Source organism: Gossypium arboreum, chromosome 7 (assembly GCF_025698485.1).
Source record: "Gossypium arboreum isolate Shixiya-1 chromosome 7, ASM2569848v2, whole genome shotgun sequence".
Lineage (NCBI taxonomy): Eukaryota > Viridiplantae > Streptophyta > Magnoliopsida > Malvales > Malvaceae > Gossypium > Gossypium arboreum.
Window position 1 is genome coordinate 64,662,061 of NC_069076.1, and position 13,799 is coordinate 64,675,859.

General features: G+C 39.1%; 1 non-coding gene across 1 annotated transcript; it reads right to left on the minus strand.

The window, feature by feature from the left end:
- Positions 1-9,808: 9,808 nt before the first annotated feature.
- LOC128295914 (small nucleolar RNA R71) lies at positions 9,809-9,915 on the minus strand. Its single transcript, XR_008286463.1, has one exon. It is a non-coding gene; the product is annotated as a small nucleolar RNA R71 (small nucleolar RNA).
- Positions 9,916-13,799: the final 3,884 nt, after the last annotated feature.

The window sequence follows — 13,799 nt, forward strand, 5'->3', positions numbered from 1 at the left end:
TTCCGGTTATTATAACCGGGTTAAGTACTGAAGGCATTTGTGCGGGTTATTATAACCGGGTTAAGTCCCGAAGGCATTCGTGCTAGTTGTTACATCCGAGCCAAATTCCGAAAGTATTTATGTTTGGAAAGGTGCGATTCTGTTGTAATAATTCCGATTAATGTGCTCATAATCACTAATATCACCAGGTATGGATCGTATATACATTGGAAAAAATTTTGTATAGTATAAGTTGTGATTATGTAATCGAATAATGCTCTCTCGGCCATTCCTTAGGGTTATATGAAGTCTATAGCTCACTCGAGTTACATGAAATTGATTCAAATGAAATTTAGTTAAGTTTGACTTCGAATGTGTAAACATATTGATAGAAGTGTAAATTAAAATGAATATGTGATCTTGTGCATAGACATTTATTTATCCTTATGAATGCTATTTCTTTTGTGTTTCGCTTCAAATGATTTCCTTACTAATAAGCTTACTAAGCATCAAACGCTTACTCGTTGTTTAAATTCTCTCAGATTATAGATTTTGTTCGTCAACTATCGGACTCGGAAGTGTCAAAGTCAAGTCATCCACACTATCTAAGCCCCTTTTTGGTACTCTTTTAGTTGAACTTTGATAATGGCATGTATAGGACTGACCTTTGTTGTTAATCAAGTATCTTTTAGTAATGTATATTCGTATAGCCATGCAAAAATGGCTTGTATATTTTGAGTATAGCATTATAATCATTATATATATATGGTCTTATGATATGGTTATTGAGTGGCATGGAAATGCTTGGTAATGATTAGCCATTGGAATGGCTAATCATGATCATATTTGGTGCTATGTATGTCAAATTGCTAGCTAATCCATGGAAACCATGAAATAGGTAAAATTTACCACAAAATAGATTCAGACAGCAGTAGTAACGTGAATTTGAAAAATCACTAAAAATAGTAGAAATGGAATTAAATAATGAATAAGTTATGGAATCGAACTTCATGAGTCTATTTTCATATAGAAGAAGCAAAACAGGTATGTGAGCTATATTTTATGAGATGTGTAAATTTTTGTGAAACAGGGCCAGAGCAATTTCTGGATCCCCTGTTGTGAATTTGTAAATTCACCATAAATTTTACAAAGATAATTATAAGTCATAATTTATATATAAAGATTCAGTATTGAGTCTAGTTTTATTAGAGACAAACGGCATAGTCATTGAAGCTCTGTATAGGGAGATATCTGATTCATAATACACAGAGGTCAGAGTAGTCGAACCCTGAAACAGGGGAGACTTTAACTAATAAACTGTACTAATTGGCCCAACCAAAAATTCTGGAAAAAAATTAGTAGATAGATGTATGAGTCTAGTTTTAGGAAAAATTTTTGGAACTGGATTTCGAGTTTTGGAACTCGAGATATGATTTTTAAAGCGACTGTGATGCAGTTAGACAGCTTGCCTGGAAATTTTAAAATGAATTAAGTCCGTTAACACCTCGTGTTCGACTCTGGAAACGGTCTCGGGTAAGGGGCATTACATTTTATTGGTATCAGAGCCACGGTTTAGTCGATTATAGGACTACTGTAATACGTTTGGATGTAGCTATACATGCCATTATGCGTTTATTTGATAGTGTGGTGATTTCTGACAGTTAAAAATGTGTTTATTTATAGTAATGGATCCCGATTCCAACCGAGCGGTAGTTGATGATGTTGAAAGTGTAGTGCCTACTCTCGCACATGGGACAGCGCCGGTGGACTCTCAACCTATTGATAGTAATCAGAATGATGAAGCTAGGCAGGCTTTTTATAGCGTGATGAATGATTGGTTCAATCAAGATATTCGAACTAATACTGGTGTTCCACAACCCCACCCCGATTAATACACCCTCGCACTCCACGATACCTCGGTGATTGATCGATGAGGTTAAATAAGCCCCGAGAGATGTAATTCGAAACACGGGCTACTGAATTTAAAGCTACAGACAGCGATGATGCGGAGCAAGCTGAATTTTGGTTGGACAATACTATTTGGGTTTTTGATGAACTATCTTGCACACCCGATGAATGCCTGAAGTGTGCTATATCTTTGCTACGTGATTCTGCCTATTATTGGTGGAATACTTTGGTTTCCGTCATGCCAAGAGAATGGGTTACTTGGGAATTCTTTCAAACCGAGTTCCGCAAGAAATATATCAGTCAAAGATTCATCGATCAGAAACGGAAAGAATTTCTTGAGCTTAAGCAGGGTTCTATGTCAGTTACTGATTATGAGCGAAAGTTTGTCAGACTTAGTAGATACGATCGAGAATGTGTTTCGTCCGAGGCTATCATGTGTAAATGCTTCGAGGATGGGTTGAACGAAGATATAAAACTGTATGTTGGCATTCTTGAAATTAGAGAATTTGTAGTACTTGTCGAGCGAGCTTCCAAGGCCGAAGAGCTCAGTAAGGAGAAAAGAAAAACTGAAGTGGAAGCAAGAGAGTTTCGTAAGAGATCTTTGGGAAAGCCCTTTCAACAATCATCGAAGAAATTTAGAAATGATCCAGGCTGATCTAAAGACACTTCGGGCTTTTCCAGACGAGATCGTGATTGACCCCCTGTGAGTACGCGAGTCACTTTGGTTGCCAGTGTTGGAAATGATCGCCGGGATAGGACAAAGTGCCAGTATTACGGTAAATGGCATTCGGGGAGTTGTAGATTCCATGACCGCTCCTGTTATAAGTGCGGATCAGCTGACCACTTTATCAAAGATTGTCTGAGACTGTCTGAACAGAATGTAAATCAGAGTGGGAAACTGGGTGCTACTACAGCACGAGGTAGGCCATCGAGGAATACGGGGAACGCTAGCAGTGGTCAGAGAGGGTCTAAAGATGTTACCACCAGATCTGAGGCTCGTGATCCTGCTAGAGCTTATGCCATACGTGCATGCGAGGATGCTTCTTCGCCTAATGTTATTACCGGTACTTTCACTCTCTTTGATACTGATGTGATTGCTTTGATTGACCCTGGATCTACTCATTCTTATGTATGTGAGACTTTAGCATCCAGTAAGACTTTACCTGTTGAGTCTACTGAGTTCGTTATTAGAGTGTCGAATCCCTTGGGTCATTATGTGCTTGTCGACAAGGTGTGTAAGAAATGCCCCTTAATAATCTGAGGCTCCTGTTTTTCGGCCGACTTGATGCTTTTACCGTTTGATGAATTTGATGTTATTCTCGATTTGGATTGGTTGACCGTACATGATGCAGTTGTGAATTGCAAAAGTAAGACTATTGATTTGAGGTGTGCAAATAATGAGATAATCCGATTTGAGTCTACTATTTTGAATGGATTGCCAACAATAATATCCTCGATGTTAGGTCAAAAATATGTGAGAAAGGGGTGTGAAGCGTATCTTGCATACGTACTTGATAATAAAGAATCAGAAAAGAAACTTGAATCGGTACCAGTGGTTTTTGAATATCCGGATGTTTTTCCCGAAGAATTACCAGGGTTACCACCTGTTCGGGAGGTAGAGTTTGGTATCGAACTTGTACTTGGGACTACACCGATTTCGATGGCTCCGTATCGTATGGCACCAATGGAATTGAAAGAATTGAAAACTCAGTTACAAGAGTTGACGGATAGAGGTTTTGCTCGACTGAGTTTTTCACCTTGGGGTGCACCAGTATTGTTTGTGAAAAAGAAAGACGGAACCATGAGGTTGTGCATCGACTATCGTCAGCTGAATAAAGTGACAATAAAGAATAAATATCCATTACCGCGTATTGATGATTTGTTTGATCAAATAAAGGGGGCCTCAGTGTTTTCAAAGATAGATTTGAGATCGGGTTATTATCAGTTGCGAGTTCGAAATTCAGATATACCCAAAACTGCTTTTAGAACGAGATACGGTCACTACGAGTTCTTAGTGATGCCATTTGGACTCACTAATGCCCCTACGGTATTTATGGATTTGATGAATCGGATCTTCAGACAGTATTTGGATCGGTTTGTAGTTGTGTTTATTGATGACATTTTGGTCTATTCGAGAGATGAAACCGAACATGCTGAGCACCTAAGATTAGTGTTGCAGATTTTACGGGATAAGCAGTTATATGCTAAGTTCAGTAAATGTGAGTTCTGGTTGAGAGAAGTTAGCTTTTTGGGTCATGTGGTATCTGCATCGGGTATTCGAGTTGATCCGAGCAAAGTTTCAGCCATACTTAACTGGAAGCCTCCGAGAAATATTACTGAGGTTCGGAGCTTTTTGGGACTTACCGGTTACTACAGACGGTTTGTAAAAGGTTTCTCGATGATAGCCACACCAATGACGAAACTACTTGTAAAGATGTTAAGTTTGAATGGACGAAAAATGTCGAAAAGTTTCGATCAACTAAAACTTATTTGATCAGTAGCTCCAAAGATTAGTGCAGCCGAATCAGGCAAAGAGTTTGTCATTTACAGTGATGCATCCTTACTTGGGTTGGGTTGTGTATTGATGCAAGAAGGTCGAGTTGTAGCTTATGCGTCGAGGCAATTGAAGCCACATGAGAAAAATTATCCAACCCATGATCTCGAATTAGCTGCCATCGTATTCGCTTTGAAAATATGGCGACATTACTTATTTGGTGAGAAGTGCCATGTATTTTCGGATCACAAAAGTCTCAAATATTTGATGACTCAAAGAGATTTGAATCTGTGACAAAGACGTTGGCTTGAGTTGTTAAAAGATTATGAGCTTGTCATTGACTATCACCCGGGAAAGGCTAATATGGTTGCGGATGATTTAAGTCGTAAATCACTGTTTGCTTTACGAGCGATGAATGTACACTTGTCTGTTCTATCCGATAATGTGTTAGTAGTAGAATTAAAGGCCAAACCATTGTTGATTCATCAAATTAGTGAAGCTCAGAAAGTCGATGATGAATTGGTTGCAAAACGAGCTGAATGTGTTTCAAATATGGAATCAGAGTTTCAAATTGATGATAACGATTGTCTAAGGTTCAGAAGTCGTTTGTGTGTTCCAAGAAATTCAGAACTTATTTCGATGATTCTGAACGAAGCTCATTGTAGCTGAATGTCAATTCACTCGAGGAGTACGAAAATGTACAATGATCTGAGACGTCAGTTTTGGTGGCATGGTATGAAACGAGACATTTCCGATTTTGTTTCAAAGTGTTTAATATGTCAACAAGTGAAAGCGGAACATCAAGTGCCTACAGGTTTACTTCAGCCAATCATGATACCTGAATGGAAATGGGATCGAGTCACGATGGATTTTATATCTGGGTTTCCATTGTCGGCAAGTAAGAAAGATGCGATTTGGGTTGTTGTTGATAGACTGACTAAGTCGACTCATTTTATTCCCGTACGTACGGATTATTCACTAGATAAACTAGCTGAATTGTATGTTTCTCAGATTGTAAGATTACACGGGGTACCTATTTCTATTGTGTCGGATAGAGATCCGAGATTCACCTCGCGATTTTGGAAGAAATTGCAAGAAGCTTTGGGTACCAAGTTGCATTTTAGCACCGCTTTTCATCCCCAGACTGATGGTCAATCCAAACGAATAATTCAGATACTTGAGGATATGTTGAGATGTTGCATCCTTGAATTTAGTGGTTCGTGGGAACGGTATTTACCTTTGATTGAATTCACTTACAACAATAGTTTTCAATCAAGCAATAAGATGGCACCTTACGAGGCTTTGTACGGTTGTAAATGCCGTACACCGTTGTTTTGGACTGAGCTCGGTGAAAGTAAAATTTTCGGAGTTGATTTGATTAAAGATGTTGAACAGAAATTAAAAATAATTCGTGAAAGTCTGAAGATAGCTTCAGATCGTCAGAAGTCGTACGCGGATTTGAAACGAAAAGACATTGAGTATCAGGTGGGAGATAAAGTGTTTCTTAAAGTTTCACCTTGGAAAAAGATACTCAGATTTGGCCGTAAGGGAAAATTGAGTCCGAGGTTCATTGGGCCGTATAAAATATCCGAACGAGTTGGTCCAGTTGCATATAGATTGATTTTACCCCCTGAACTTGAAACGATTCACAACGTTTTTCATGTTTCGATGCTTCGACGTTATAGATCTGATCCTTCGCACATAATTAATCTATCAGAGGTTGAAATTCAATCCGATATGAGTTATGAAGAAGAACCGATTCGTATCCTAGCTCGTGAAGTGAAAGAATTACGAAACAAAAAGGTTCCTTTAGTAAAAGTGTTATGGCTCAAGCACGGGATGGAAGAAGCTACTTGGGAACCCGAGAACTCTATGAAATAACGATATCCTAACTTGTTCACTGGTAAGATTTTCGGGGACGAAAATTTCCTATGTGGGGGAGAGTTGTGACAGCCCTAATGTGACCCTAGTCGAAAAGTGGTTTCGGGACCACAAAACTGAGTCATAAAAATAATTAACTGTTATTTTCTATGTTTATTGTGCATGAACATACATATGTGAAAATTTCATACTTTAATTTTGTCAATTATATATGAAATTATTAAATAGGACTTGTGTGAGAAAAATGAAAAGTGGTAGGCAAATTTTTAAGATGGTATATAATGAAAGTATTAAAAGGAAGGGTTTTGCATGTCAAATTAACCATTTTGTTATTAGTGGCTGGCCATGTTGTAAGTTAGTATAAAATTTATGAATTTTATTTTAGCATTTTCCATTATTAAATGGCTTTAAAATATAGAATAATAATAGTTAAAGGAAGGAAATGGGTGAAAGAAACAAAGTCTTTATTCTTGTTTCTTCTTGGCCGATTCTAAGGGGGAAAAAGGGAGCAACCATTCGGTGATTCTAAGCCAAAAATAAGCTCAAGGGCAAGGGGGATCAAAGTTGGATCAGGGAAAAGAGAAAGCAATAGCATAATCAATCCACAACCGTTCCAATATACCGAGGTAAGTCTTTGAGTAACGGAACTTAGTTTATGATTTTATAGGTATCATATAAAAGCATAGTAGATAAGTTGTGATCTTATGGTTCTATATAAATTACATAGTGAAACAAATGATTTTTATTTTATATGACTTGGAGCTGAATGGTTAAAGAATTCATGTGGAATAACGAAATGAAATCGTATTACATGTATGTAGCTGTTGAGCCATAAGAGTAAGGGTTGATAAGCATGTTGAACTTGTTTTCTAGTAATGCTAATGGGTTATGATATATATATGTGCATAGCATTCGTGCGGGTTATTATAACCGAGTTAAGTCCCGAAGGCATTCGTGCGGGTTATTATAACCGGGTTAAGCCCCGAAGACATTCGTGCAGGTTATTATAATCGGGTTAAGTCCCGAAGGCATTTGTGCAGGTTATTATAACCGGGTTAAGTCCCGAAGGCATTCGTGCTGGTTGTTACATCCGAGCCAAATTCCAAAAGTATTTGTGTTTGGAAAGGTGCGATTCTGTCGTAATAATTCTGATTAATGTGCTCATAATCCCTAATATCACCAGGTATGGATCGTATATACATTGGAAAAAATTTTGTATAGTATAAGTTGTGATTATGTAATCGAATAATGCTCTCCCGGCCATTCCTTAAGGTTATATGAAGTCTATAGCTCACTCGAGTTACATGAAATTGATTCAAATGAAATTTAGTTAAGTTTGACTTCGAATGTGTAAACATATTGATAGAAGTGTAAATTAAAATGAATATGTGATCTTGTGCATAGACATTTATTTATCCTTATGAATGCTATTTCTGTTGTGTTTCATTTCAAATGATTTCCTTACTTATAAGCTTACTAAGCATCAAACGCTTACTCTATTGTTTAAATTCTCGTATTATAGATTTTGTTCGTCACCATCGGACTCGGAAGTGTCAAAGTCAAGTCATCCACACTATCTAAGCCCCTTTTTGGTACTCTTTTAGTTGAACTTTGATAATGGCATGTATAGGACTGACCTTTGTTGTTAATTAAGTATCTTTTAGTAATGTATATTCGTATAGCCATGCGAAAATGGCTTGTATATTTTGAGTATAGCATTATAATCATTAGATATATATGGTCTTATGATATGGTTATTGAGCGGTATGGAAATGCTTGGTAATGATTAGCCATTGGAATGGCTAATCATGGTCATATTTGGTGCTATGTATATCAAATTGCTAGCTAATCCATGGAAACCATGAAATAGGTAAAATTTACCACAAAATAGATTCAGACAACAGTAGTAATGTGAATTTGAAAAATCACTAAAAATAGTAGAAATGGAATTAAATAATGAATAAGTTATGGAATCGAAGCTTGATGAGTCTATTTTCATATGGAAGAAGCAAAACAGGTATATGAGCTATATTTTATGAGATGTGTAAATTTTTGTGAAATAGGGCCAGAGCTATTTTTGGATCCCCTGTTATGACTTTGTAAATTTACCATAAATTTTAAAAAGATAATTATAAGTCGTGATTTATATGTACAGATTCAGTATTGAGTCTAGTTCTATTAGAGATAAACGGCATAGTCATTGAAGCTCTGTACAGGGAGATATCTAATTCGTAATACACAGAGGTCAGAGTAGTCAAACCCTAAAACAGGGAAGAATTTAACTAATAAACTGTACTAATTGGCCCGACCAAAAATTCTGAAAAAAAATTAGTAGATAGATGTATGAGTCTAGTTTCAGGAAAAATTTTCAGAACTAGATTTCGAGTTTTGGAACTCGAGATATGATTTTTAAAGCGACTGTGATGTAGTTAGCCAGCTTGTCTGGAAATTTTAAAATGAATTAAGTCCGTTAACACCTCGTGTTCGACTCCGGCAACGGTCTCGGGTACGGGGCGTTACAGATTCCTCCTTGGGTGTCGTCTTTATCAAATGCTTTTCTTCAAGTCTTTTTCCAAATTTTCTCTTTACTTTAATTAAATTAGTTAATTAGTTTAGATAATTAGTTTAATAAACAAACCCTTTTATTCTTAGGCTAGATAATAAAAAGATAGTTATTACTAGTACTTTTGGTTCCCTTGGGTACGATATCCCGGTCTTGCCATTACTATACTATTGTTCGATAGGTGTGCTTGCCTTTTCGTCGTGATAATAGTTAGTCTAGGTTTGATCTTCTTTATAAATATTTATTACTTGTTACAAATCACGCGATCAAGTTTTTGGTGACGTTGCCGGGGAATTGAAATATTAGGAGCACTAAATTTTTATTACTTTAGCCATTTATTTTTCTTGTTATTATTATTATTATTTATTAATTTACTTATTTTTTTTTCTCTTGGCAGGTTTTTATGGTTTATGACTAGAAGAAACCCGTCAGGACCATTACTTTTTGACGAAGAAATCGATCGCACAGTCTGTAGAAATCAAAGAGAAATAAAGCGTAGCTTACGATACACAGAGAACAAGCAAGAAGGCGATACTCAACCCCCAACCGATGAGATGGCTGAAAACCAAGGCAATCAGCTACCTCCTGCAATTATGGCTAATCAAAATCCTGCTCCATGTACTATGTATGATTATGCTAAACCTTCTTTAACAGGAACTGAATCTAGCATAGTTAGACCTGCTGTATCTGCAAATACTTTTGAATTAAAACCTAACACTATTCAGATGATACTGCAGTTTGTTCAGTTTGATGGTTTGTAGGATGAAGATCCTAACGCTCACTTAGCAAACTTTCTAGAATTTTGTGATACATTTAAAATCAATGGCATTTCTGATGATGCCATACGTCTTCGGTTGTTTCCCTTTTCACTGAGAAACAAAGCTAAACAGTGGTTGAACTCGTTACCACGAGGGTCTATCACTACTTGGGAACAAATGACCGAGAAATTTTTACTAAAATATTTTCCGCCGGCCAAAACGGCTAAATTACGTAATGATATCTCTTCTTTTGTGCAGATGGATTTAGAAACAATTTACGATGCATGGGAGAGATACAAGGACTTACTGAGAAGGTGCCCTCACCATGGGTTACCGCTTTGGCTTCAAGTACAAACATTCTACAATGGCTTGAATCCCTCGACTCGGCAAATGGTTGACGCAGCTGCTGGCGGAACCATCAACAATAAAACACCGGAAGATGCCTATGAATTTATAGAGGAGATGTCACTGAATAACTATCAGTGGCAAGTTATGAGGACAAAGCCAACGAAAACAACCGGCGTTTATAACATCGATTCAGTCACCATGCTCTCTAATCAGGTAGAACTTCTCAATAAAAAGATTGACGATTTACTTGGTTCCATGCAAGTACATCCAGTAATGAGGTGTGACTCAAGTGGCGGAGGTGTGCATACAGAATACCAATCCTTCAATCCTACAACTAAAGAAAAATAAGTCAACTATATGGGTAACAATAACTTCTGATCTCAAAATAACCCATACAGTAATACTTATAATGCAAGTTGGAGGAACCACCCAAATTTCTCCTAGAGTGGTCAAAGGAATCAAAAGCCACAGAATCCTCAGGGTTTTCAACAGCCACCTTATCAACAAGAGAGGAAACCAAACCTTAAAGATATGCTTTCTAAATTCATCTCGGTGTCAGAAACCCATTTCCAAAATACCAAGACAGCACTTAAGAATCAACAAGCATCGATCCAAGGACTCGAAACTCAGATAGGCCAACTATCCAAACTAATCTCCGAATGACCACAAGGTAGCTTACCAAGTAATACTGAACCTAATCCGAGGGAACACCTCAATGCAATTAGCACTCAAAATAAGGAAGGATTCATTGCCCTGGAGCCAAAATTATAGCAAGACAACGCAATGAACAAAGGTCGAGAAGAGGTAAACGATGATGATCCCAAACAGGTAAGTACGTATTATGAACCTCGTGTGCCATATCCTAAAGTGATGATGAAGGACAAAACAAAAGAACAATTCGGTAAGTTTGTCAAACTCTTAAAGAAATTACATATTAACTTACCATTTATTGGAGTTCTGATGCAGATGCCCAACTCAGCAAAATTCTTAAAGGAACTTCTGAGCAATAAAAGAAAATTAGACACTACATCGCATGTGGAACTCAATGCAGTCTGCTCAGCTATTCTAAAGAATAAGCTACCTAACAAATTGAAAGATCTAGGGAGTTTTACAATTCATTGCTTAATTGGTAGTTTATCTGTGAATAATGCTTTAGCTGATCTAGGGGCAAGTATAAATGTTATGCTGTCTAAAATGTTTAAACGACTAGGTGTCAATAAACCTAAACAGACTAGGATGAGCATACAATTGGCTGACAAAACAGTTAGATTTCCTAAAGGTATTATTGAATATGTTCTCGTTAAAATTGATAAATTTATTTACCAAGTAGACTTTGTCGTCTTAGATATGGATGAGGATAACGAGGTACCTTTAATTTTAGGACGACCCTTTTTAGCAACTGCCAGAACCATTATTAATGTAGGCACAGGAGAGCTAACATTTCGTGTAGGAGATGACGCAGTAACAATCCATTCAGTCAAAACCTCTAAGACTCAAATAATGCTATGAAACTTGTCGATGACAAAACTAATATTCAATCGTTTTTACAGGAACCTCCTCGAACCAAGACAACGGAGACAGAGCACTATTATCAAGTAGCGAACAAAGACACCCATGAGGAACGAAGGTTTCAAATAGAGGAGCTAGATGAATAGCGAGCACAGAAATCGAGAACACATGATAAACTGAGACTACGCCAAAACAAGCCCGATACCTCTCCTAATCAACTTAAGGTTGGTGATAAAGTCTTACTAGATGCCACAGATCCCCACATTGTCACAACAACACCAAATGAGGAAATCCCTCTTACGGTACTCAGTATTTTTCCATTCGGTACGGTGGAGGTTAGTCATCCCAAGTTTGACACTTTTAAGGTAAACAACACCCGATTAAAACCTTATTTTAAGATTGACAGTAGGAATGAGGAGTATGAACTCCTCAAACCACCATGATCATTCAACGGAGAGGTAAGTCGAGCTTAGACTATAAATAAGCGCTTCTCAGGAGACAACCCGAGCACTAACATATTTTGATTTCTTAATTTTTAAATTCTAACACTTTGAATCATTAACTTAATCTTTGAATTGCAAAGTTTTTCAGCACACACAGCAAGGCACATGGGCGTGCCTAAAGCCGTGGCCCAACAGAGAAGAGACACGGCCGTGCGATATGGTCGTGTTGAAGCAGGACATGATTTCCCCAAACCACGGGGTGCGATACATCCCCACAGCCGCGCGACATGGCCGTAGATGAACTTGATAGGAGACCACGGGCGTGGGAATGGAAAACCATGGGCGTGCCAGAGACAAGGCTCGATTCTATTTCTTCGGGACGGGCGTGAGACACACTCGTGCCTTTCAGCCGTGTACAACAATACACAGGCATGCTACCATAACACACAGGCGTGGGAGAAGCGAACAAAGCGAGGCACGACCGTGCGACATGGCTGTGTTTGACTCACGCCCAAGACACATAGGCGTGGGATAGTAGCCAGGCACGACCAAACTCGCAAAATTCAAAAAACTCGGGCTCATCCTCAAAGAACACGGGTGTGGGCTTAGGCCTTGTGAGCCTCCCCTATATAAGCAAACCACTATTCATCTACTTCCCCTTTTCAAAACCCTGGCTGAACTCTACCCTTCCCCATTCCCTAATCCTAATTCTGGCCACCAATCCCCAGATTTTCACTTTCCCAACCCACAAACCACCCTCAAATCCACAACCCTTACATTAATCCCCATTTTCCTCTCTCTATACCCTCTATTTTCCTCCACACGGCTATATCCCGCGTCACACGCCCGTGCTCGACACCAACAAGCCCGTGCACTGCCCTACAGCAGCCATTAGAACATTATGTCATCATCGAGAGGCAAGAAGGCCGCGGTCCCATCCTCAAAGAGACGTAGGGGCTCGGGTTCTTCATCGGTAGGTGCTACAGCCGAAGTTTGGCACCCGTTCCTTGAATTTCCGCAAGCTTCGTAGAAGGAGCTATTTCAGATACTACACACACGACCACTCACTACAGCTTGCTGCATTGGCTGGGCTACCGTAGAGTAAGTCCAGCTAGCTGATGCCATCCGTGCCCTCCTGTCCACAGACCCATGGGAACGGTTCTTCGCTATTACCAAGCCCACTTATTTAAAGCTAACTTTGGAATTATGCTCTACTTTTCATTTATAGGTGGTGGTGACGAACAATGATGACCCAGGTACCATTCACTTCCGATTAGGCAGTCTAGTTCGCGCAATGAGTGCCCAGAGTTTGGAGTCGCTCTGGGACTTTACACCGATGAGTTTATGGAGAAGGAGGACATAAATGTACTACCATGCAATATCCACATTTCTCCCTCCTTGTGCTAGAAAGCTTTGGCACCACTCTCTTCCACCTACGACCCCAGCCACTCGAAGGCCTCAGCTCTCCCCCCTTCCCTACGGTATCTCCATGCCATATTGGCACACACATTGATCGGGAGGAGAGAGAGCTCCGGCGTCGTCAACACCCACGACGCCTACTATTTATGGTGCATGGTGAATGCACACATGACTGACTTGGCATACTTCATTGCTTTCGCCATTTGCCATCAGGCCGAGCGGCACAGAAAGGGAGTGATCTCTATCGGCCCCTACGTGACGTGCCTTGCTAGAGACTTCGGCCTCCTCCATACCGTGGCCCAATCATCAACACTTACACTGATAGGTCAGATGTCCCCACAGGGCATCACGACTATGTTACACTTGAGGATGATCGAGCGCTAACGTGCGACCAATCCTCCTCAGTACCGTCTCTCTCATGCCATTGACGAGGAGGATCTTGAGGACATTCCTGATGATGTTCCCCCACAGCATGAGGAGCCTTCCACCGCGCCACC